Source organism: Geospiza fortis, unplaced genomic scaffold (genome assembly GCF_000277835.1).
Source record: "Geospiza fortis unplaced genomic scaffold, GeoFor_1.0 scaffold108, whole genome shotgun sequence".
NCBI lineage: Eukaryota > Metazoa > Chordata > Aves > Passeriformes > Thraupidae > Geospiza > Geospiza fortis.
In genome coordinates this window covers 296,921-311,765 of record NW_005054439.1, presented here as the reverse complement: position 1 = coordinate 311,765, position 14,845 = coordinate 296,921, and positions in this window count along the sequence as shown.

The window sequence follows — 14,845 nt, the reverse complement described above, 5'->3', positions numbered from 1 at the left end:
ATGATATACGTAATTTGTGGTATAAGAGACGGAGCAGCCTGGAGAGCGTAGTGGCTGCCTTGCTGGTCAGACCTCTGTCTGCCAGGAAGAAAATTTTGTAGATAAGACTTAATAAACCACCTGAAGACCGAACAGCAAAGAGTCCAGTCTCATTCTTCAGAGTCTGGGGTCGCTCCCTGGACCACCCAACTCACCTCGGGGGCAGAGAACAAGCAGCCGGCCCCAAGAAGTGAGTGGCTAATTTTCTGGAGCTTGATGGTGATATTTACTGATAAAAATCAAGGATAAGACCAACAGGGCAAATATCCTGGTGGAACTGTGTTACAGATCACTTAACTATAAAGAAGAGACAGATGTTCCATAAGCGGCTGGGACAAGTCTCATATTTGCAAGCCCTTGTTCCAGCTTGCCAGATGTTTACTAGAAAAACAACATGGCAGAAAGGAAACAGTTCCATGAGGTTCCTAGAGTGTGGAAGATAACTTCTTGGCATAGCTGATAAGGGAGCCGGCTAAGGAAGATGTCCCTCTGAACCAGCTGTTTGTAAACAAAGAAGGACCAGTGTGTGATCTGATTATCTGATGGGTGGAGGCCATCTTAGGCACAGCAATCACAAAAATTATAGAGTTTTCTGCTCCAGGGGAGAAGAAAAGGAGGGGGAAAAGCAGACCTGCCACCTGGGAATACTGGAGGGTAGACATTTGCCTTTGGCCAAGACAGTCCCTTGGGAGGCAGTTTGGTAGGGCAAAGGAGTCCCAGAAGGCTGGATGTGCTTCCAGAAGGAAATCTAAAATGTGGAAGAACAGGCCATCCCCATGTGTCCAAAAACCAACTGATAGGGAAGACCAACCAGGCTGAACAGAGAATTTTGACTAGAGAATGTATCACTTTTGGAAGAAGAGAGAGATCTCTCAGGAGGACTTCAAGGATCTTGTGAGTTATGCCAGGAGAAAACTAGCAGGGCCAAAGCTCAATTAGAACGTAATCTTGTTACTGCTGCAAAAAGAAAAGAAAAATAAAAAAGAAGTTTTTATAAATATATTAGCAACAAAGAAAGACAAAGGAGAATGTCCACCCTTTAATGAAAGTGTGGGAAAAAGTAGTAATGAAGGATGAGCAAAAGGCTGATGTACTTAATGCCTTCATTGCTGACGCCAGCAGTTTATTTACAGACATGAACAGGATGGGGCTGCTGGGAAACTTAGAAAGCTAAAAAAATACTAATACACAGCTCTATTGTTCTTATTCCCATATCCTCTCTACAGCCTAAATAATTTTTTCTGCTGCTTTAGCACTATTCACAATTCTGCTGTATCTGAAGCTTGTCTTTTACAACCTTCCTTAAACTCTCTGATTTTACAGATTCCTACACACTGCCTCAGCCTTTCACAGCAAGACCAGTTGTCCTCAGGGCATCCAGTCTCCTGAGCCAGAAGACAGGAACAGGGAGCAAAATGAGGAACCAATATCCAAGGGCAAATGGTCATTGACCTGCTACATCACTCAGACATGCACAGATCTGCAGCGCTGGATGGAGTCCACCCAAGGGTACTGAAGGACCTGACAGAAGAGGTCACCAAGCCACTTTCTCTCATTTATCAGCACTCTTGGCTGACTGGGGAGGTCCCAGTAGCCTGGAGGTCAGCAAACGTGACACCCATCTGCAAGAAGGCCTGGAAGGAAGATGTGGCAGGCAACTGCAGTCCTGTCAGCTGGGGGAAGTTAGGGGAGATCTGATTTCTCTCTGCTTCACTGCCTGAAAGGAGATTGAAGAAAGGCGGCATTCAACCTCTTCTCCCAGGTAAAAAGTGGTGTGACAAGAGGAAATGGACTCAGTTGCACAAGAGGAGGTTTAGATTAAATCTTAGGAAAAATTTCTTCTCTTAAGGGATGTTGAGGCATTGGAACAGACTGACTAGAGAAGTGGTGAAATTATCATCCCCGAAATATTTTAAAAATATGTGAATGTGATATTGGGTGCATAGTTTAGTGCTGAAGATGTCGGTGCTGGGTTAACTGTTGGAGATGATGATATTAAAGGCCTTTTATAAGCATAATGGTGGTATGACTCTATGACTATGATGTGTTTTGAGATAATAGTTTCAGTAGCAATGATTCCTGAAATGTTTAAAATAACTGCTCTAGAATATCTTTCCAATTTTCCTCTCACAGACTTAAGACAGGGATATATACATATTTGTGTATTTATATAGTTATATATACAAGCATATTTCTATTCTTTGTATGTCACATAATGATGATAAGGATCATCAGTCTTGATATAATTCTCCTTGATGTGAACAAAAAAACAAGCCATAAGTTCAATATCAGATTCAGAGAAGTGTGAGCAAACTAGTTTTCTACTGCAAATATCTTACCCTAACTTGTGATTGTAGTAACTTATGATAAATAAACAGGTTTTTTAAAAATTGTTTTCAAGCCATATCCAATGTCTCTTGCTAATTGCAGCTGTCCAAGCCCCAGATATTTCAGTTCATTGTTCCAGATCTCCCTCATACTTCTCTTGTCAACATCTAGTTCTACTGACATGCTTACCCATCCCTCACTTCCAAATCATTCTTATCAGCATATTTTGTACTTGCTTCCATGTTAGCTGGAATAACTTTGTCAGTGTGTTACTGTTCAATACTGCAAAGAAAATAATCTAGTACTTTACAAATGTGTAAGCATAAAATTAATAATAATGTAGAAATATGTTTTTCACAAAACATGGGACATTCTTCCATCCCATAAATAAATATTTAAATAAATAAATATCTAACCAAGTACAAAAATTTCACCTAGAAAAAGATGTTCCTTTTCCAACTAATATTGCACTTCAATGAATTAACTAGTATTGTCTCCACACAAGCTTTTGGGCCCCATCAGAAACAAAAACCTAATTGGGTCCAAATATTCATAACAAGATGAGTCTAAAAAGAAGCTACTTAACATTAAACATATCATTGTGAAAAGGTATTTCACTTTTTGCTTTGGCTAAGTGGCCAACAGCAGATAGAGATTGCAGTTGTCTCCTCTTAGAAGCTAGGTGAGGAAACTTGGTTCTTCCACAACTCGGAACTTATTGCTATAGATTCTGTAAGAGGACCAAAGTTCTAAAAAGACAATGAGAAGTAATGCAGTAATGGATTCTTATCTGTTCAGTGTATTTCTTTTCTTACTCTTTCATTTGTTTGTTTTTATGGATCACCAAAATTAATGTATTCTTCAGAACCATCATACATAGTATATACTGAAACTTCTTGAAAACAAGGAGGGAAGAGGTTAATACTTGCTGTTGAAGTATGCAAGTTCTTTTGCAATGTTGTTTGTGACGGCGGTCACAAGGGTTTTCAGGTGAGGTGAGAGACGAGAACATTGACTCCATGTTCAGAAGGCTTGATTTATTATTTTATGATATATATATATATTACATTATAACTACACTAAAAAGAAAAAGAAGGAAAGGTTTCTAAATAAGCTGGCTACGCTAAGAATAGAACAGAATAGAATGATAACAAAGCAGCTCTCCCGGACTCTGTCCGAGAGAGCTCGGTCTTTGATTAGCTAATAACTATAAACATCTAAGATGGCCCAATCCAGACAGACTTGTTGCATTCCACAGCAGCAGATAATTATAGTTTACATTCTGTTTCTGAGGCCGCAGCTTCTCAGAAGGAAAAATCCTAAAGAAAAGATTTTTCACAAAGAGATGTCTGAGACAGTTGTTAGTTTGAATCATTAGGTGAAGCAGCAGGACGGCATTAAATGGGAGCAAAGAAGCAAAATTAGCAGAAGGAAAAAAAAAATTAAGACAGTGACAAGAAGAGACAAGCCTTTCCCAACAAGTCTTAAAATATCAATGTCATGTTTAAACAAACAGCACACAAAGGCAAACCAAACTCTCTTGCAAGTAATGCTCTTTTCAAACTTCCTTGTTAATGACTATTAGTCATTAACAGTAGCAATCAAGTATAAATGCTCCCATTTTGTGAAGTGCAGTTCCTGAGCATCAAATGCAACAGATACTGCAACAGATAGTAGTATGAGCAGATGCCAGAAATGGAAATTTCAATCATATTTGTCACCAATGGTCACAAGTGAACATACTGAGATAGCTACATTTCTTATAATAATTCTTCTGTAGTTGCTAACTGGCTTATGCCACGGCATAAATTAATGATTCATTAATATGAATCAGTGTGAGAATAAAAAATTAAAAGGAAAACCAGTAAACTTAAAGGTTGCTTATGCAGAGACAGTTAGCCTTGCAGACTTTCTCAGGGCCATAACATGTACAGTTCAAAAGCACAAGAATTTGTGTAAAGGATAAAAAAAGAAATACAAGTTTGATATTACTGGAAAAAGGGAGAGTGGTGCTCTCTATATCCAGCTATATATCTTTTTCATTCAATAAACCATTTCAGAAGGCTCTGGCGCAGCTTGCTTTAAGTAGGATTACACACATCTATATCTGCTGAGAGCCTAGTTCCACTGGCTCTGAGCCTGCATTTTTATAGACTTTTGCATGTGGTTACTTTCAAAGAACTCATCTACAGAAGCAGCACTTTTCCAGCTCTCATCACCACCATTATAACTGTCCAACAATTTCCAAGGCTCTCTGAGAGATATTAGATGAGAAGGGACTGTAACATTGTGAAGTCTAACAGATCTGACCAGAGCAGATTAAGTAAAACCCCTTAGAGAATGAGAAAGATCTACTGTGTAATTAAAGGAGCATGATGATCTTATCAGAAGCATAAAAGCAATGCCAGCATCTCTCTTGCAATTCGTTTTTCTGTCTAGGCCCTAAATATTTTACGCTGAATGACAGAATTGCCCTCTTTCTTTTATAGAGTGAGGCATAAAGAAATTGTTCAACATCAGCCAGCAGATGAATGGTGCGGCTGAGACTTTGAGGGTCACAATCCTTGGTTCAGAGTGATCCCAAAGTGCATTCAGTGAAGAGTAGCTTTGAACAGAAGTGGACAGAAAGGAGACAGACATACACATCAATATATATTCATATGTATTTCCTACTCCTACATGCATTGCATCCATAGTCTTTGCAAAGTTTATGTCTCACCTACACCTTAAATATATTTGCTCATACCTTCTGGCAGTGGAGACAGACAATTTCCATTCAGGATTGTAATTAAAAAAAATCCCTCAGAAATTAATTCTGAAACTGAGATGACTTAATTTAGCTTACAGAAAAATATTGTCATGACTCAAGACTACTAAAAGTAGTATTTTTTGTCACATAATTTACTTTTTGGTACTCATTACATTTTGGAGGCAGGGAATAGGATTCTAAGTGCAAAGACAAAAAGAGCCTGTAGGACAATTCTTTTTCCAGTTAATGACATACCTATGACATTTTCTCCTGTTTCTCCTACTAGAATAAGAAGAAATAACAAGTCACATATAAGAAAGGAATTATTGTCCACAGGGAAAAAAACAGTTTTGGGTTGTTGTTGCTCTAGATCCCAAGGGGTCAGATCCTAGCATTTATTATTAGAATTATCTCATCTTAGTTGGTTCTATCTACCAAAACAAAAGAATGTTTGAAGATAATATTTCTTCAAATATAACCATGGAAAAGGACCCCTTTTTCTTCTTCTAAAATTCCCCCTCTTCCTCAAAAAGAAACAATAAAATCTTCATATTGATAGGAAAACCCATGCATTTTGATGATTATTGGTAAAGATCTCACTGGAGATTTCTCTATCACAAGTTTGATTTCAGCAACTTGTGAAATCCCAAGTCAGGCAATTCCATATATTAGTAGTTAAAAAAATAATGCTACTAATGATAAAAACCCCATCACAAATGGAAAACCCAACTAACGACACAAATACATACCCTACCACCACCATACTGTTTGCAAACTTTTTGTTGCACATTAATCATGCTGCCTGTCTGAACTGTGGACAATTAAGACAGCAGCTCCTACTGTAAAGCAGATCAAATCCTCTTAAAGTTGCATATGGCCCTTTAATCTAAGTGCACTGTACAGAGGACTTAGTTCTAGTGCTCACCCTTCATGAATCAACTCGAACTCTGTAACTGACCTCATTTGGCATCTGTCAGAAACTGAAAGCAACAGCACCCACCTGTTCACTTTATTAAAAAATACAGTTGCATAAATAAAATATAAAATTGCAAATGTAACTCCAATATTTTGGAAACTCAATGCTACTCAGTGGTAAAAATTCAGTTGTTATTTTTTCTGTGATTTTTATACCTTCTGAACAAAATTTATCCTGTTCCAATTCCTGGCCCCAAGATTTTCTGCTGTGTTTTCTCATTCTGCAATAAGATTCTGTCACGGCACAGAGGATTCTTTTTTACCCTTTCTCAGGGTGAAAGAGCATCAGACAAAGAATTATTTATTAGTCAATGTTGTTGGGATGTGAAAAAAAAGAAGTAATTCATCATTGAGAAAAGCATTCAACAAGCTCTTTACCAGTGATTAGAAAAGGGATTTTAGCTTTTTATAGCATTTCTTAAAAGTTGTAGTTTCTCTAACCTCCCTTGCGTCTTACCAAGAACGATTCTCATCTTTATTTATTACCTGAAGCAGTGGTCAAAAAAGGAATTATATAAGTGTCTACAATAATTTTCCTGCTACTAGGTAGCTCACCTTTAGAAGGAGTCTTCATAGTTTCAGCGAGTAGTCAGATATTTCCCTCTGTAAATAATGACAGAAGAATACATAATCAAAATTCAAATTTTGAAGCATCAGGAGAGAGGACTTTATCACAAGAAAAGAAAATATTGGGGGGCACATAGGGAGGACTGTAAAGATTATAGAGGGGAAAAGAAAATGTAGAATCATTGAATATGCTGATGGAAGGTAATAATCAGGATCATCAAGTCCAGCTTGTGGCCAGGCGCAGGACACCCCAACAGTCAAACTGTATGCCTGAGAGCACTGTCCAAAAGCTCCCTGAACTCTGTCATGCTTTGTGCTGTCACCACTTTCCAGGGGAGCCTGTTCTAGTGCCCAACCACACTCTGAGATGAAAAACCTTTTCCCTGATATCTATACAAACTTCCCCTGACTCATCATAACAGTATGATTACTGCTGAGGGAAGTCTGGGCCTTTCTCTGTGATGACTGCACCTGACTGCTTCTGGCTGCAAAAAAACTACCTCCTCTGGTACCCAGACAAATCCACAGACGGAAGCCATGTATTTCTGACACTAGAAGAGGATGAACCATGTTGTACAGACAGGCTGGTGGTAAAAAAAGAAAAATTAGGGAATAGAGATGTGAATTTATGAAGAGGAAGCTGCTAGTAAAAGGATAGGAGGGAGGTCACTGCTGCGAGGGGTCAGACACTAAGAGGGCAAGAAAAATGATACTGCAGGAAGCCAGTTACAAGGAACTAAGGTTTTAAAAGAGAAGGAGGAACATTACCAAAGCCCTGAATGACAATTAAGAAGAAGAATGAGAATAATACACCAAGCCTACAAAGTTGACTTTGAAAGGTAGATGGGATAATGAGGCCAGTATCAGGACAGAGGAAAGACTGAGGCAGAAAAGCTCTTGGCAAGAAATATCAGAACAACAACTTCTATCCTTAAAAATATATATATATAATTCATTATTCCCTCTTCAGTAAACAAAAAAAAATCATAAATTCCTGCTTCTATCCACAGATCTCTCTGAAACCACTGGCAAAGTGTGCCATTTACTGTTGGTCCCTATAGAGTATTTCTACTAGCTAGTAATAAACTCTTTATACAGAACTCAAGTAGTAAAAAAATTTTTATTCAGTTTAATGTGCCAAGTTTTCTGAAGAACCATGAAGAAAGAGCTCATCGGCAACATGTAATGGAGAAAGTATAATGTTGGATTGCTTTTTTGCATTATAGAAAATTGTATGCAAGGAAAGTTATGTACAAACAAGCATGCATCTTAAAGTACATTGAAAGACCATAACCACAATTGTAGAGAGAAATATTTTTGAAGACTCTAAAATCTCTGTTGGCATTACGTCAATACATATCATATTTTTGCACAACATTCCTGCCATTGTATTGGTTAGAATGGGCTCCCTGACTCTTTGGAGACTGCTGGAATATCTTTTCACATTTAAAAGGTGGTGTCTTATTTTTTTTTATTTATGTAAATGTAAACACTTTTTTTGCTAATAAGGTAGTGCTATGTAAAAGTACAACACGATAAAACATTTTCTTTCCATATTGCAAGTTACATATACCTACAGCAGAAGCATCTTTGCAAGTAATTTCTGACATTATATACAAGTTTTTATACTTTTCTTCAGTGTCCCATGGGCAAATATAAAAAAAAATTGTAATGAAATATGTAGGATAAACATAGATTATTTCCCTGGATTTGAATAAAATCAAACAGAATCAAATTTGCTTGTAACTAAATTAGGAATGTTTTAGTTGTGAAATCCTCCCAAAACAATGAAGATAAATTGACATATTTAGTTAATTCTGTTTACCTGTCCTGTTTTGATGTGATATTTTTAATGTTGATATAGCTAACAAAATACAAAATATTCTGTTATACTTGCATTATCAAATGAATTTGCAAAGGAATAGAGACACTGTGAAGATAGATACCCACAGAGTTGTTTCCCTAGCAACAGGAAGAAGGAATGTGCTGACAATTTCCATACCTTCATCAAATTACTGGTGGCTCACCAACACGGTTCATATAGGAGATATCTATTGCACTTCAAAAATAGAATAATTTAAACTGTAGCTTATGTTTCTTTCCAGGCATATTTTCCTTCTCAAATCTTTAAGAAAACTTTCTTTGAGAAAGGTTGAATGTCTGATTGAAGATGCTTCAAGGGGCAAAATATTTCAGAAAAATGCAGTGTTATTTGCAGAAAGTTGGACCTTGTCTAAACTTCCAACTTGGTGCTCAAAAGTTATGAAATCACCATACATTTCTCACTGAGGTTCTTCATGGCAGAACACAGATCTGAAAAGACTCCACTTTGGCCACAATGGAGAACAAATGCATTTATTGTACAGAGCACAATGCCAAGACTAAAAAAGAAAGTATTGTTCTAATATCAAATTTATTTTCTTGTTGTCCGTGACTCTTAAAGATAATCTCATTATTTTTAAATCAGAGCTGGCTTGCAAGACACCAGACAGGATTTTCTTTTCACAAAGAAAACAATTTTGGATTTCTAAGGACCTTTTTGAGTCATTACAATGAATTTTCCCCTCTCTTTATATGTGTAAATCCAAAGGGGGAAACACTTCCTTCTGTGTTGATCTATGGCTATCTATTAGTTTACCAGTGTTACCATCACTGTTCCATGGGATGCCTCTCAACATCTCTAGGATCTAGAGAGGTCTTAACCTAAAGAATCTACAGAATCAACATAAAATGGGTATAGAAGCAAAGTACTGATCAGAAACAGCCACCTATTGTCAAACAGTTTTAGCATTTTGTGCTAGGAATACATAAAACTGACCTGTTGCATCTGCCATGCATTCACATATATTACTGATTCGAAATGTGAAAAGCAAATTCCTTACAGCAGTATCATCTGAAAAAAACTTGTGCTAATCACTCAAGGATCTTTCCCTGAAACACCAACTATCTGAGACCAAATTAACATGAGCTTTGATTTTGTAAAATCAGATAAAATTTTGCTATTAGTTAATGAATTTATTATCTTCTACTTGCTGTTATAAAAACAGTTCATTTTAAATTATCACAGATATAAAAGGGAGGAAAGAGGATGAAGAAAGACTGTTCCAAAACGTAATGTCATAGTTGTAAAGGTCACAGAATAAGCTTCTCTCTCCCTACATGGGCTAGATACTCCAATCTGAATTTGCTCCACCTAGGCTCCAGCATTTAAATCAGAAATGTTCCTTAGTTTCCTCTGCAATTGCTGGTAAGATGTGATATTCTGGTAATTTGAATTTTAGATGGGCTGAATCATCTTCTGGAGAGGTCTTTCCCTCCAAACCATGAGCAGTCTTAGAGAGGGTCTCATATAGGCATATAGGTTCAATATTTGCCTCCACCATTTCATGCCTTTCTAAACCTCCACAGAGCTAGCAATTATGTAGCTCACACCATTTATAAAACTGGCAACTGTTGAACTGTTTGTGTTTGTGTCCTTTTTATGAAGGGCAGAAGAGAAAGTAATACAGGAGACAAGAGAACTGAGAATCCAATTTCTGTGTTGGAATCCTAATTTAGGTCTGGAATCTGTTACCTTCAAATTGGAAGCAGACAGCATTAAAGGCAGTTACGCTTATATCAACATATTATGTGCTCTGATTTTGACAGGAACACAATGATGGCATTGCATTTGCAGAGCTGGTCTCAGGATGACAGATGGCACCTCCATTGCACAGTAATGTCCCCAAAGAGATTTTCAAAAAAACTGAGTAGTTTTCAAAGGTAATGTTAACGAATAAAATGCGATGATTATTCATACAATTTAGACAATGTAAAGCCACAGCCAATAGCAGTCAATATTCACTGGAGCTCAATCTCCATCCCTAAAATTCCTGAGGAACACCTTCATTTTTAAGTTGAATAACTGTGAGGAGCAGCAGTGTAAGTGCAGAAAATATGTGATGGAATAAGACCGGCAAATTGATATGTTTGCTCAGACCCTTCTGCTCTCCAGGGAATCTGCACTGGCTGAAAGGCTTTTAAAATGGGTAGAAGCAGTGTAAAGCATCTGATTCTAAAATTTCATCCACAAAAATACGGAGTATCTCCATCTTCTCTGAATAAATCCATGTATGGCAATTTGATAAATAAGACAAGAAAGATCCACTGAGACCCAACATCATGTTCAACAATTACTAATTGACAGAGTTGAAAAATGCAATATGAAGGTCTTGTAAGGGATCACACATGCAAAACACATAAGACTAAGCATTCTGTCTGCCAATCCCATAGTACAGATCTGTGGCGAAATATTCAGTTGTAATAAATTCTACTTTTTTGATTGCTTTGGTAAAAATTCAGTACAATTCTTATATAGTAATTTTTTTAAACTGTGCTGTATATTTCCTATGATTCTGAGCTGTTCCAGCATGATACATAACACTAATCAACTAAACACAGATAGATAGAGCATTCCACAACTTTGCCACACTTTTGAGTGAAATGAGCTAGCTGGTTATCTCTGGGCAGTTCTGTGAGTATTAGTACACCATGAATTACTTTTTTCACATCTCAATAACATTATAATGACTAATAAATAATTCCTTTGTTTGATGAATACATTTTTAGCATTTTTGCTGAAGACAATTCTCACCAGCATGAATTAGAGAATCACAATCTTGTCTCTAAAAAGTAAGTTGATTTCTCAGTGCTTTCATTCATTTTTAAATTGTGAGAAAGAAAGATCTAAAAGCAACTTATATCAGGAAAAGTAAAGATGAAGTAATATCTTTCTACTTTATCAGCTCTTAAGATTCAATAATCTTGGTATTTTAAGCTACATATTTCCTAAATAACCAATAGGACTTCAATCAAGAAGCAACATTCTCATGTCAGCATCTACTCAGCAGACCTTTAAAGGGTTGGTATCTTTCAATATTGCTCCTCTAATGCTTTGGGGAAAAAAGCAAAATATAAGAAAAACTATTGGAGACACATATCTAAAAAAATATTCTTAATTTTTTGAGGGAATTTTAAAAAATGCTTAACTAAACCTCATTGATGCAGAGTATCTACCTCTTTACTAACCATCCATTCCTCTGTACATTCATGACTGTCCAGAATGAAATTGTCCCCCTTTTGTTCACTCATCTAAATGAGATCTCTTAATTAGAAATAGAGCCTGCTTTGATTTGCTTGACAGCTAGCGGTAAGAGATATGCCCTTTGGCTGATATTGGATTTCGTTATTAAAAAACTCCTCAAATTTAAAAATGTTTATCATAACCCTGTCTAATATAATTTTCTTAATTGTAAAGTAGCACTGACAATTTAAACTAGTTCAAAGCAACTTCAAAGCATATAATCTGGATTTTATGGACAAAATCCTTCTGTCTTTTGGACCAGAAGGTAATGTTCAATAAATGCAGATTATACCCAACTCAGTAATGAAATAGAAAATCAGAAAAATTGGAGAACAATTGCATCAAGTTTTCAAATGAGGCACCAGGGAAGGAATTATAATTCAAAGCAATCTTTTTCATTGATTAAGGAAATGAAGAACCTAAGAATATACCTTAACTCATTCTTCATTTCCCCTCCTTTTTATCTTATTCTTAGAAAACCTCACAAACACATCAACTGAATTCTCTGAGGTGCTTTAGCATCCTAGTAGTCAATAAGTGATGTCAAAGCCATTCAGTTGAAAGTAGCAATAATCTAATGAAAATACATTTTCCTCGGGACATTATAAAAGTCCCATCCTAAAACTGATGGAGTCCCCAAGAGTCTGAAGGAGCTCCACAGTAGGTAGCAGTGAATACCTAATGAGACACTCACAGGAATGATGCTAAAAGTATCACTACGGTTCCACAACCAGCTTTGATTTATACAAATATATAAACATTTAAAAATCCCATTGCTTCATCTTAGGATTGTCCTACATCTCATTGTATTTGACAATATTAATACTGAAGAAAACAGAATGGTGGAAAAGCATCAGAAAACGTAGCTGTGCTGTGTTGCTGTATTACTTAACTATTCTCTGCTGAAGTGGCTATGAAGGCTTGGTTACTTTGAACCTCAGCAGATGGGTTCCACAAGCCACCAAACATTCAGTAAAAATAAAATAGGACACATATCAGAGGAAGTGGATGGATGGATGGATGGATGGATGGATGGATGGATGGATGGATGGATGCATGGATGCATGGATGGATGGATGGATGCATGGATGCATGGATGGATGGATGGAGTGATAACCCCTCTGTGTGTGTATACCTTGCCCATATTCCCAACAGCAGATGTTTCACCCAGAGCGTCAAACTCATCTTTTCCCTAGGTTGAACGTCCTGTATTTTTAGACCATGATGACTATTTCTTCCCCATCAACTAAATTGAATACATAGTGAATATACAAAGTCCTATGTGGAGCGATACAAACGAAATTTCATGTGCATATTGCTTTAATTCATAAGGTCCTGACATTACTATTTAAGTTCAGTGTACATGTAAATTAAAGGTACAAAAAGGCTTTGTGAAGCATATCAGAGTAGGCATCAAAAGAATCAGAGAAAATCAACTTATTTTCCCAGGCCACCTCATACCACAATCACTGCCTGAGAAACAACTAGGAAGATGTACATAATTTTAAGTAGTTAGTGGGGTTTAGTGCAGGAGATGAAGACAAGAGGTTTATACAATATAATAGGAGCTGAAGATAAAAAGTAAAATGCTGTAAAAAACCATTGGTGGTCTAAAGACAGACTTTTTGTTTATGCACCTTGCAAAAGCAGGAGTAACACAGACCAGAAGTGATGCTGTTCTCAATCTTTCTCTAAGTCTTTTCAGATTTTACTGAATTACAAAGAACACTCCTTATTAAAATACTGTGTAACCTTACTGCAATCAGTGGTGAGCTGCTGCAGTCCATTTAAAACCACTGTGGAAACGGTGGTGCTAGTTTTGCTTAATATTAAAGAGTGGCTGGATATTTTGTTTATTCAGAAAGGATGTAAAGCAGAGTCATTCTTTTTCATTTCAGTTTAAAGGAATACTAACTGGCTGAGCAAGTATTTTTAACATAGCATAAAGCCTTCTTTCCTTCCTGCCTCTCTCCAAAATATTACAAAGAGAATAGTGAAATACTCAAACAACAAATGTTGAAATAATTCCTTTTTAAGCCATCTTCATTGAGTTTAACAAAGATTTTTCTCTTTTAAAATTTGGACAATGGCTCTACATTGAAAAATAATAAATTATTATTAATTAGGATATACTATTTTAAGTCAAGCACAGATGAAATGGCCACCCTTACTTCTTTCTTTTAAGGTTTGCACAAGCATTTCTTTCCTATCTTTTTTCTGGGCTACGAGTTTTCTTGTACTACAGGTTGCATGATGAAAATCCATAACACCTGAAAATCCATAACACCTGAAAATCCATAACACCTGATTTTGCACCAAAGATTTTGCATGTACAAGAGAGAAACATGAAAATCAGCACATAAAGACCTTATCACATACTGTCTTTGTGGGATATGTCAGGTGATGGACCTGCTGTATTTGTTTGCACAGTGTATTGTCACTGAATTGTAAAATATCATTATTCAAAAGAATAGGGCGGAACATTCTCTTCTCTGAACAAGAGAGAAGATAGGTCTTTCTTAATGGTGTTTCAATGGAGTGGGAAGAAAAAACAGATGGCACTTAGAGAATGTACTCATTTGGGAGAAGCATCTACACAGCAAACTGGGGCAGGCAGAAATGGCACATACAGTTCATCCAGGATGAATACAGACTGCAACTTTTCTGAGAGGAACAGAGCTTAAGTCTGTGAATGGACAGATATCTGAAACCCCCACCCGTGTTTTCACTCAGTGACACGGAGCCCCACCACATGACATCACTGCAAGGCTTGGAAGAACAGGCAGAAGCATATGTGGCAAGTTACAGTCCCTGGTACAGCTCTCTCTCTGTCTCCTTCACGCATAATGAGGCCTCATTATGTGTGACCTAAATAACAGCCATATTGACCTGGTCTTAGAAATTGGAGCTATTCCTCTCTTGCCATAAAGCTGCAATAGCTTTTACAACCAAAGAATCCCAAAGCCCTTGAGAAACCTGCCAAGCAAGAAACAAAAACATAACCTCCACAATGCATCCTTCCTGCCACTGATACCATGGCATGTACTGAAGGCATGGCATTCTTG